Source organism: Pseudorca crassidens, chromosome 9, assembly GCF_039906515.1.
Source record: "Pseudorca crassidens isolate mPseCra1 chromosome 9, mPseCra1.hap1, whole genome shotgun sequence".
NCBI lineage: Eukaryota > Metazoa > Chordata > Mammalia > Artiodactyla > Delphinidae > Pseudorca > Pseudorca crassidens.
The window spans coordinates 22,102,561-22,113,505 of record NC_090304.1 but is presented as its reverse complement, the minus strand read 5'-3'; positions in this window follow the sequence as shown (position 1 = coordinate 22,113,505).

The following is a 10,945-nucleotide window of genomic DNA, read 5'->3' as shown; positions in this document are numbered from 1 at the left end:
GAGACAGTAAGGATGGAGAGAGGATTTTAAACCCAGGTCGTTGCAAACCCCCGGCCTGAGTTCTTTCCATTATCACACCATCACAGGCACTGTACCTACTGTAGTAGGAACCAGAGAGAGATGCGGGAGCTTCCTCTGAGTCTGGCTGGGAAGAATTCCTTCATTGCTTGGCTGTCATTCTCATGAGATTTTGAGCTTCTCGATGGCAGAGACTGTCACCTTTGTGTCCCTAGCTTCTAGCACAGTGCCTGGCACATTGTAGGTGCTCAATAATGTTAATGAATGAACAAATTAATGAATTTTCTTTTTTCCCCTCCTCCTTTTCTTCTCTTCCCTTCTCTCCTTCCTCTGTAGCAGGTCAGTTAGCTCAAGGGCAGCTTTATGGGCCCACAGCCATGATTTCCTAGACTTTGCCTCAAAGCTTCTGATCAAATTGCTGAATCTAGCTGAGATATCCCTTACCAATAAAAGAAAATCTGTGCTTTTTCTCTCTGCACTGTGGTGTGGAATACTCAGAATTATTAGAACATTCATTACTGAGCCTGAGGAGTGCAGTGTGTGTGTGTGTGTGTGTGTGTGTGTGTGTGTGTGTGTGTAAGTGTGCACAGGCTCATGTGTGTAAATTATGAATGCATGGTCTATGTTTGCCACTTTACCCTAAGACTCCAGAATGGATGAAGCCAACATTAGCAGATGGATTTCTCTAAGGATTATTAATCTAAATAGCAGTCAGTCCTGTGTGCTTTTGCTTCCGTACTCTGATGCCCCTCCCACGTGCATTTTCTTTGGGGCAGTATCGAATACTCTGTTACTCTTGTGTACACATCCTCTTATACCTTAAGGTGGCAGCAACAATCAAATGGTATTTATAGAAAATTAACTGAAAGGGTGAGGAAGTGGGAAAAAGAGAAAACGAATTCTTTCTGAAATGTTCTATAATCCTCCATTTTCTGCTCAGCAGAATTATATTCATAGCGAGATAATTCATTATTAAGAGTTTATTTCAGCCCAGACTGTGTGTGTCAGTAGACTAGGACTAGTTTCTCGAAGTGGGTGGCTGGAAATAAGTTCCTTATCTGGTCGTTAAAATCGGTTATTCAGGGTTTCTTTATGATAATTATTAATTCTGCCAGTGGCTTTTGCATGTTGATTAAATTTTGGTGCCTGATGTATAATATTAGGATTCAGTTGTTTGGTACCATTGTCATAGTAGCAGTAGTGCGTATGTGTGGGTATGTTGGCCTGAAAAATTCTCAAGTCTTTGCAGTGCCCAATACTTATTTTAAAATAAGTATTTAAAAATTCTTAGTAATTTTTTTTAGATTTTTAGTTATTTTATTAAAGTATAGTTACTGTACAATATTATGTTACAGGTGTACAATATAGTGATTCACAATTTTTAAAGGTTGTACCCCATTTATAGTTATTATAAAATATTGGCTATATTCCCCACGTTGTACAATATATCCTTGTAGCTTATTTTATACCTTATAATTTGTACCTGTTAATCCCCTACCTGTATGCTGCTCTCCCAACCCCCCACTGGTAACCATTGGTTTGTTCTCTGTTATCTGAGTCTGCTTCTTTTTTGTTATATTCACTAGTTTGTTGTATTTTTTTAGATTCCACATATAAGTGATATCATACAGTATTTGTCTTTGATTTACTTCACCTAGCATATAGATTTTTCGCTTCTGTTAATTCAAAACATATGCGAACACTATCTTTGCTGAGAACCCTATTTAGTTGGGAAATCTAATTTCTAACTGTAATCATTCTAATAACCTTCAAAGGGTAACAGTAATGACAAGGAATATTACACTCTGAGGAGTTCAGATCCTCTTCCTTCCTTTCGCAAGCATCCAAAGAAAATGCTTCAAGTAAATGTTGATAGTTTGGGAGTTTAGTTACAAGTCAGTGAGAGACATACTTTGTAGTCTTGTGAAGATTTCTATGTGCTGATTTGGAAAAGTCTCAAGGTATATTATTAGGCTAGAAAAAGGTGAAAATAGTATATTTAGTAGTCCCACCTGTAAATAAAATAGATATATAAAATAAATGCTGTTTTATGGTTTTCTATTTCCTTTTCCTTTTTTTAATAGAGGGCCACAAGAAAGTGTTAGTATCTGACTCTGGAGAATTGGACTAAGATGTACAGGGAGAACTTTTGTTTTTCAATTTATACTTTCCAGTTAGCTCTGTTTCAGGTTTTACCATATACAAGTTTTAAACAGAATAAACCATTTAATTAGTAGCCAAAGGGGTTGATCACACTGAGTGGGGCTGAGGAGGCAGGTGCAAGTGGCTTTAAAGCCAACAGAAGTCTGGTAGCTGTTGAAGCAGTTTTAGTTGTGGACTTTGGCACAACTGATATCACTGTGAAGTGGCACCTTCAGCCCTAAAAATTCTTAATAATTTTGAGACTTTGGTAAAATAATAATATTAATAAAATCCTAGCAGCTACTATTTATTGTCTACCATCTTCCTAACACAGTCTCAAGCTACCTGTGTTTAACATGTGTTGCCTGTTTTTATTTTAATTAATAAACTATTTTTAATAGCAGTTTTAGGTTCATAGCAAAATTGAGCAGAAAATACAGAGAGGTCCCACATACCCCCATACCCCCAAATGCAAACAACTTCCCCCATTACTGACATTCCTCACAGCAGCAGCACATTGATTGCAATCCATGAACCTGCACTGACCCATTATTATCACCCGAAGTCCGTGGTTTACATTAGGATTCCCTCTTGGTGGTGTACATTCTGTGGGTTTGGACAAATGTATAATGACATGTATCTACCATTGTAGTATCATACAGAATAGTTCCACTGCTCTAAAAAAAACCCCATACATCCGCTTCCCTGACTCCTGGCAGTCACTGATCTTTTTACTGTCTCCATAGTTTTGCCTTTTGCCAGAATGTCATAACGTTGGAATCTTACAGTATATAGCCTTTCAGGTTGGCTATTTTCACTTAGTAATAATGCATTTAAGGTCTCTCTGTGTTTTTTCATGGCTTGATAGCTCATTTCTTCTTAGCTCTGCATAGTATTGCATTGTATGATGTACCACAGTTTATCTATTCACCTACTGAAGTAGATCTTGGTTGCTTCCAAGTGTTGGCAATTTTGAATAAAGCTGCATCGTCCATGTGTAAGTTTTTTGTGTGGACCTGAGTTTTCAGTACCTTGGGTAAATACCTCGGAGTGCAATTACTGGATGGTACGGGGTACGGTAAGAGTTATGTTTAGTAACCACTAAACTGTGTTCCGAAGTGGCTGTACCATTTTGCACATTTTGCATTCCCACCAGCAGTGAATGAGAGTTCCTGTGGCTTCACACCTTTGCCAGCATTTGGTGGTGTCAGTGTTCTGGATTTTGGCCATTCTAATAGGTGTGCAGTGGCATCTCATTGTTTTTATTTGCAGTTCTGTAATAACATATGATGCGGAGCATCTTTTCATATACTTATTTCACATCTGTATATCTTCTTTGGTGAAATGTCTGTTCAGGTCTTTTGAACCCACTTTTTATGTGGGTTGTTTGTTTTCTCACTGTGTTTTAATATTTTGGATAACAGTCCTTTGTCAGATGTGTGTTTTGCAAATATATTCCACCAGCATGGCTTATTTTCTCATTCTCTTAACATTGTCATTCAGAGAGCAGAAATTTTTAATTTTAGTGAAGTCCAGCTTGTCAAGTATTTCTTTCATGTATTGTGTCTTTGCTATCATATCTACAAAGTCATTGCCATGCTGAAAGTCATCTATGATTTCTCCTTTGTTATCTTCTATGATATTTTACATTTAGGTCTGTGATCAGTTTTGAGTTAGTTTTTGTGAAGGTTTAAGGTCTGTGTCTAAATTATTATTATTTTGTGCTTGCTGATGACCAGTGGTCCCAGCATCATTTGTTGAATCTTTTGTCTACTTTTATATTCCCCGCAAACCCAAGCAAGAGTTACTGCCTTTACCTCCATATTAAAGACAAATAAAGCAAAGGGCGAAGGTTCACAGAGCTAATAAATAGTAAAGCTGGGGGTGGGAACCCAGGTGTTTCTCACTTCAAACTCCTCCTATTTTGCCCTTCAATAAAATGTTTTTGTGAGCCTGACCAGGAAGTAGGGTTCTTAAATTAATATGTCATCACAGTTTAACAAAATGCATACAGTGATTTTAAGCCTAGGGATTATTTCTGACAAATCAAACCTAAGGAGAAAAATAAATTTTTGAAAATATGTTAGATAACTTTCTCTCATTATCCAACTATACATCAAACAAGTATTTGTGTATGAAACGATGTGTTAGCTGTATTGGATGCAACACTGAATAAGATACAATCATATCTCCCATAGGAAATTTAAATATTGTGATAAATGTGTAAACAAAAGTCTACGTTGACTACAAAGGAAGAAGTGATTTATTTTGCTTCACAGAAGAGAGGCTTCTTGCAATAAGCTACAGAATTATTCACAACTATTCTTTTGAGAAAAAAATAATATGTCTTCTCTCCATTACCGCTCCACCCTCATGTAAAACATTAAAGGTAGCTTTGGTAATAAGACAGAAGTCGGCGAGGTGGAGCAGGAAGTCTTGTTCTGTTGATCTCACTCTGCTAAGTATGACTGTGGACAAATTCTCAAGCACATGAGACTCATAAAACCTGGAATGGGAGTTGGGGTGGAAGATGATTCTGGGAGGTGGTGAGGGAATGGTTAATTATCATAAAGTTATGTAAGATGGGCATGTAAATACCACCGTAAAGCAGAATCACAGTCAGGAGAATTGGAACTCAAAGTCAGAGAATGGTTTCATTCATTCAGTCATGATTTGGTAATTACCAAATCTATGCCAGTTCTGCAGTATGCTTGCGCACTAGGATTATCTAAATGCCTGTCTATTAAGGAAATGAGTGTTTCCAGAAACTCTCTAGGTTTGAATATGGAGGACAGCATCATGTGGACCTAGTCTTAAGTAAATACTCGTGTCAGGGCGAGGGGGAACAGATTGCCTGTTAGATCACTACATACGCAATTCATGGCACAGAAATACTGTCAACTCTGGGACGAAGATGATTCTTTCATTTAGGTAAACTGAAGGGTCCTTATTAGCATAGGCCCAATGTGGAGGGTGAGAAGAATTGAGGGTTTATGGGGGAGGTGGAGGTATTCATTTCCCCTGGAATGGGAAGGAGGCACAGAGCTCCTCCGTTCATCCACTCATTCATTTGTTTATCGAACTCCTGTATGGCACTGACTATATGCAAGCACTTTATAAATAGTAACTCACTTATCTTAGTAACAATCTTGTGAGGTAGGAATTATGATTAAACCTATTTTACAGGTAAGGAAACTGAGCCCCAGAGATATTGAGTAACTTGTCCAAGGTCATACAGGTCACAGATGCTTTTTTTCCCCTGACAACCAAACTTACACTGAGATAGCAAGTGGTGAACACATTCTAGTTTTATGCAGACAATTGATTTTTGAATCACCATTCCCAGGACAGGGAAGACTTCATGGACCTAAGCATCTGCTTCCCCCACCTAAGCTTGGCATGGAGCAATTAGCACCTTTTTCCCTCTGTGGCATCAGAAAATGCCCTGAGAACACAGACATCTTGTGTTATCAGAGGTCTCAAAGCTGGAATGGAACACCACCAAATCCAAACTCATAACAGCTTCTGCTGTCTGTCATATCACTGAGATGTTTTTCACAGCTAAAATCACACCAATGCGCCTCTAACGGTCCTGAGCTCACTATGACTGCAGACCTTGCAGCAGCTCATGTACTCCACACAGACATTATCTCATAACCTGGCTCAGACTCAGATATGGAAAGTGGCCAATAAAGATATTAAAAGGGATTGGCTTAGAGAAAGCACAGCTAATCACTGTCCTGCTGGATGAGGGTGATGCAAGGGCCCAGGCCTTTCCTTCTATTTTTAAATCAGGAGTCTGAGCAGTAAATCCCACATCTCCCTGAATTCACTGCACTGGTCCACAGAGAAGCATGGGACGTGGCCTAGAGTGGCAGCTGAAAGAATTGCTCAAGCAGATTGTCCCTTTCTCTGCCACTCGGGTATAGATGGTTTAAAACCACTAATGGTTGCACAACTCTGTAAATATACTAAAAAGCACTGGATTGTACACTTTAAATGGATGAATTGCATGGCGTGGGTATTCTTAGTAAAGCTGTAAAGAATCAATTGCAAATGTTTATCTGTTAATGTTGATCTGTAATGAAATTTTATGTATTTCATCTTTGAATATGTTCTTTCACACAGATAGGTATTGCCAAATACAGATATCAGTCCACGAAAAACAAAAACAAAAATTTACACTGTTATGAAGGGCATTTCAGCTGCAGGGCTACGGTGGTTGGCATAATAGTGAACTTCCTGCGTCTCCGGGGCTTCCTGAACCTCTGGCTGGTGCTTTTCTGCCCCTCACCGCTCACAACCAGTGATAATTTTGAATGAAATGTCATGTCGAAGTTGTTGATAACTGTTAACCTTCTCCAGGAGGTAATTGAAATGTCCCTCTATTTGCACTGGAGACTTTGTATTTATGAAACAGTTTGCTGAGTTACGTATCATTGAAGATATGTATTTTGAAAAGAGCTTTCCCAGCTGGCTTTGTGGCTCTTGTGTTTTGTTTTGACTGGAGGATGAATGAGCATCTGGATTAAATGTGCTTTATAAAGGGTATTAGTTACATGGCGGCACTTTTTTGCACTTGTAATTTTTCAACTTGACTTCCCTGTCATTTGGCATTTGGATTTTTATATATAGTAAAGCCCCCTTTAGCTGAAGTTTTAGCAACCCTTAGGTGTAGAGACTAATAAACAGATGAGAAAGTATGTGGCACATCAGTTGGGACCAAACAGTTATGCCATCTGTACCTGGTCCAGTTTATTTTCCTCTCCGTATTTGCTCAGCCCCACCTGTCACCTGGGTCTTGGCTACTTGTTAGAGGGAGAGCCCTGGCCACTGCTGCTATAGTTTCCTCATCTTCCAGCACCCCTCGATATCTTACAGGGTGAGAACCAGGCTCCAGCACAATCTCTGCCATGGCAAGGATGACGTAAACGTTGACACCTTGGATGAATTGACTGGACCCCAGAAGATACGGTGCCTTCCACCACTTCTGGTCTCGGATAAAACCCAAATGTTGGGGCATGAGAATTGGCCTTGGGCAGTCAGTTTACACAACCTGAAATATGAAGCAAACCTTGACAGGAACAAGCTGGCAGATAGATTCTGTGCCCTTCATACCCCTTCAGGTTGTTTCCATGCACAGTGGCTCCATTCAGCCTCTCAGAGATGCCTGACATGACTGAGAAGTTGGCTGTGATTTCCTGGTGAAGACCAGTTAAGCCACGTGCCACCTTGTGATTGATTTTCTGCATTTCTGCGTCACTTCCCTTTTCCCTCAGACTTGCTGCTCTTAGATTGCCCCTCCTAGTAAAGCATTCCTATGTAGCTTTAAGCTATTGTTTTCCTGTTTTCTAGAGAACCTGGCCCAGACAGCAGGGTAAGAGGGACTCCCTTCTCAGATTTTCAATGATAATGGTGGTAAACACTAAAGATAAAGGAAAATAAAGAGGGTAGTTTAGGGTGAATAGGAAGTATGCCAAAAAGCAACTGGGGGATGTTAGTTCCTTTTGAGAAAAATGGGATAAGGTGGATTCACAGGAGCAAAGCTTTGTCACAGTTCTTCTAGGGTAAAAGAGCGGAAGAAGGTTATTTTAGACAGTGTAATTAATAATTCTTTATGAAACAAAAAAGCCCCACAAATATCTCATCAGCTTAGCACAATGTAGATTTTTTTCACTCAAAATTGTATATGGTTTTGGTGGTTCTTCTGCATCTTGTAGGTAGGCAGTCTGGAATACTTGGTCCCCAAGATTTCTGGGGCTGGGGCAGAGCACTAGAGCTGGAACTAGAGGTAAAACAAGAGCAGAAGAGCGAGAGGGAGAGAGAAAGTGAGAGAAACACATCAACTCTTAACTGGCTTAGCCCAGAAGGGACATACGTCCCTTCTCTTCATAATTCATTGACCAGAACTAATCATATCGCCACAGCCTAACTGCTAGGGAGGCTGGGAAATGTAGGGGAACAAATAGATTTTTGTTGAGCACAGACTGTCCCATGTCAAGTTTTATCAAGAGAAATTAATGGAGAGGTGAGACCAGATGGGACAGGGTAAGAGATTCTTACCAGAATAATGCAAAGAAGATCTTCAAGAAATGTCAAAGTGGGTACGAAGAGCTAGAATACAAGACCTGAGACAAATGTCTGTTTAGAAATAGAGGACACAAAGGGGGAAGGAAAAGGCTTCCAAAGGAGGATTAGGTAAATACTTGGAGCAGAGATGAGAGAAAGGACAGACAGTTGGGAGCAAGCCTCTGACAGATAAAAGGATGAAGCCACAGAGGAAGCAGTTCTGCCACTTCCCAGTGAGACATAGCAAGACACCCTGGAGAAGACATCAGGCGAGCTGGCCACAAAATAAGACAGGACAAGGTGTGATATAACACTCCTTAAAATAAAGAGTGTTGAATTCTTCACTCACAGATCCACTCACTGTGGTCAGCACAAAACAGTGAACATGTGATGATGTCCAGTTCCTCAGGTAAGCTCTAGCCTCCATTTCTGTGAGATCTCTCAAGTTGAGCTCTGAAAGGTCATGACTATGGAGATTCATTTAAGAGTGTTTCAGGTGCAGCTGTCCAAAGTGCTGTGAGTCACGTGAGGCTCCTCAGATGTACTTCACATCCCAAGAAGGGAGGAGCTGGGCTGCTGATCGCAAAGCAGCCATTCACCCACCAGGATAGGGCTGTTGTGAGGATTAAATCCAGTGCCTGGCACATTCTAAGTGATCCGTACATGTTGCCTACTGTTTGACTAACTTTATGCGGTTTCTGTTTTAGAGATTAGGAAGCTGAAGCAGAGAAAATTTAAGAGAATTGTCTGTGAAATTATAGCTGACAAAAGCATATAGTAGCAGATGGCCATCAGGTGGTCTAGAACAGCGGTCCCCAACTTTTTTGGCACCAGGGACCAGTTTCCTGGAAGACAGTTTTTCCACGGACGGGGTTAGTGGGGGGATGGTTCAGGCGGTAACGCGAGCGATGGGGAGCGATGGGGAGCAGCAGATGAAGCTTCGCTCGCTTGTCCGCCGCTCACCTCCTGCCGTGCGGCCCGGTTCTGGGACCCCTGGTCTAGAAGGTCAGAGGTTGGTGTCATTAAAGACCTCCTTGATGAAATTACGTTTGAACAGAGAAATGAAGGATAAGAAGTTAACCAGGCAAGGAAGGTGAGGAGGATAAAAGAGGGGAATCCAGGTAGAGGAGACAGCATGCAAAAATGCCTGAAGTGAGGAATGAGCTTTAGCCAAGCTGGGTAGAGGATGATGCGGTCAAGAGCTCTATGAAGGAGAAGAAGAGTGGTCCCAGATGAAACTGGAGAGGAAGACAGGCTTAGGCAGAGTCTTATAGGTCATGCTAGGACAGTGAACCCCATCCCAAGAGCGATGGTAGTCCACTAAAGTGCTTCAAGCAGATTAGTGGCATACAGATATGTGTTTTATAAAGATCACTCTAGCTGTTATATGGCGAAAGGATTGGGAAGGAGGGCAGGTGAGAATAGAGAGAACTAGAAGAAACTACTGTAGTAGTTCTGGGGATAAACGATGGAGAATTAGATTGGGATAGCAGTAGAGACAGAGAAAAGCTGAGGATTTATTTTGAAGGTAGAATCAGCTGGAGTCTAGGGATAAGGCAGAAAAAATTATCCTGATGTCCAGGTTTATGGCATGAGCAGCAATGTGAGTAGAGTTACCCTTTATTTAGATGTAGGGTATAGTCTACATTGTTGGTTGAAGTTTTTTAAACTTATTTAAATGAAATAATTTTAGATTTAGAAGAATTTCAAAGGTAGTACAGGGAGTTCCCATATACACTTTACCAGCTTGCTCTACATAACCATGGTACATTTATCAAAACTGAGAAATTAACACTGGAATAATCCACCAACTAAGCTACAGACCTTACTGAGATGTCATCAGTTTTCCCACAGATGTGCTACTTCTAATCCAAGATCCATTCCAGGACATTTAGTTGTTATGTCTCGGTTTCCTACAGTCTGTGACACTTCTCAGTGTCATGAGCTTGACACTATCGAAGAATACTGGTGAGGTATTTTGTAGAACATCCCTCGGTGTGGTTTTGTCTGATCTTTTTTTCATGATTAGGCTGGGGTTATGGAATCTGGCAAGAATATCACAGAGATCATGTGCCCTTCTCAACCCATCACATCAGAGGATACGTGATATCAACATGGCTTATTAGGTCACTTGGTTGAAGAGGTGTATGCCAGGTTTCTCTACTTTAGAGTTATCATTTTTCCCTTTCCATACTCCATTCATTCGAAGGAATCACTAAGTTCACAATAAGTTCACACTCAGGGAAAGGGGAATTAAGCTCCATCTTATGTAAGGAAGATTATCAAATTGTGGACATATGTTAAACCACCATAATAAATAAGTATTTGAGGGGAGGTACTCTTAAGCCATGCAGATATCCTATTTATCTTTAAAGTTTCTCATCCATTAGAGGATTTTGCCCGCAGCAATTATCATTGTGGTGTTCTAATGGTAACTGTCTGTTTCTTTAATTCCTTCTACATCTATCATTTGGAATGATAGTGTTTAAAAGTTACATATTCATATTTGTTCAACCAGCTAGTGTCTCATTTACTTAATTTATTTTATTAACAAGAATAAGAGATTCTTTAATGAGGAGTAGTGTCTGCTAACTTAACACTATGTATATTCAGCTTTTCTATTCATTGGAAATGGTGTTGCTTAGGAGGGAATGTAGTTTTAAAAATATATAGTTCATTTATTTTGACGTTATTTTGAGTCTATTTATTGTTTAAA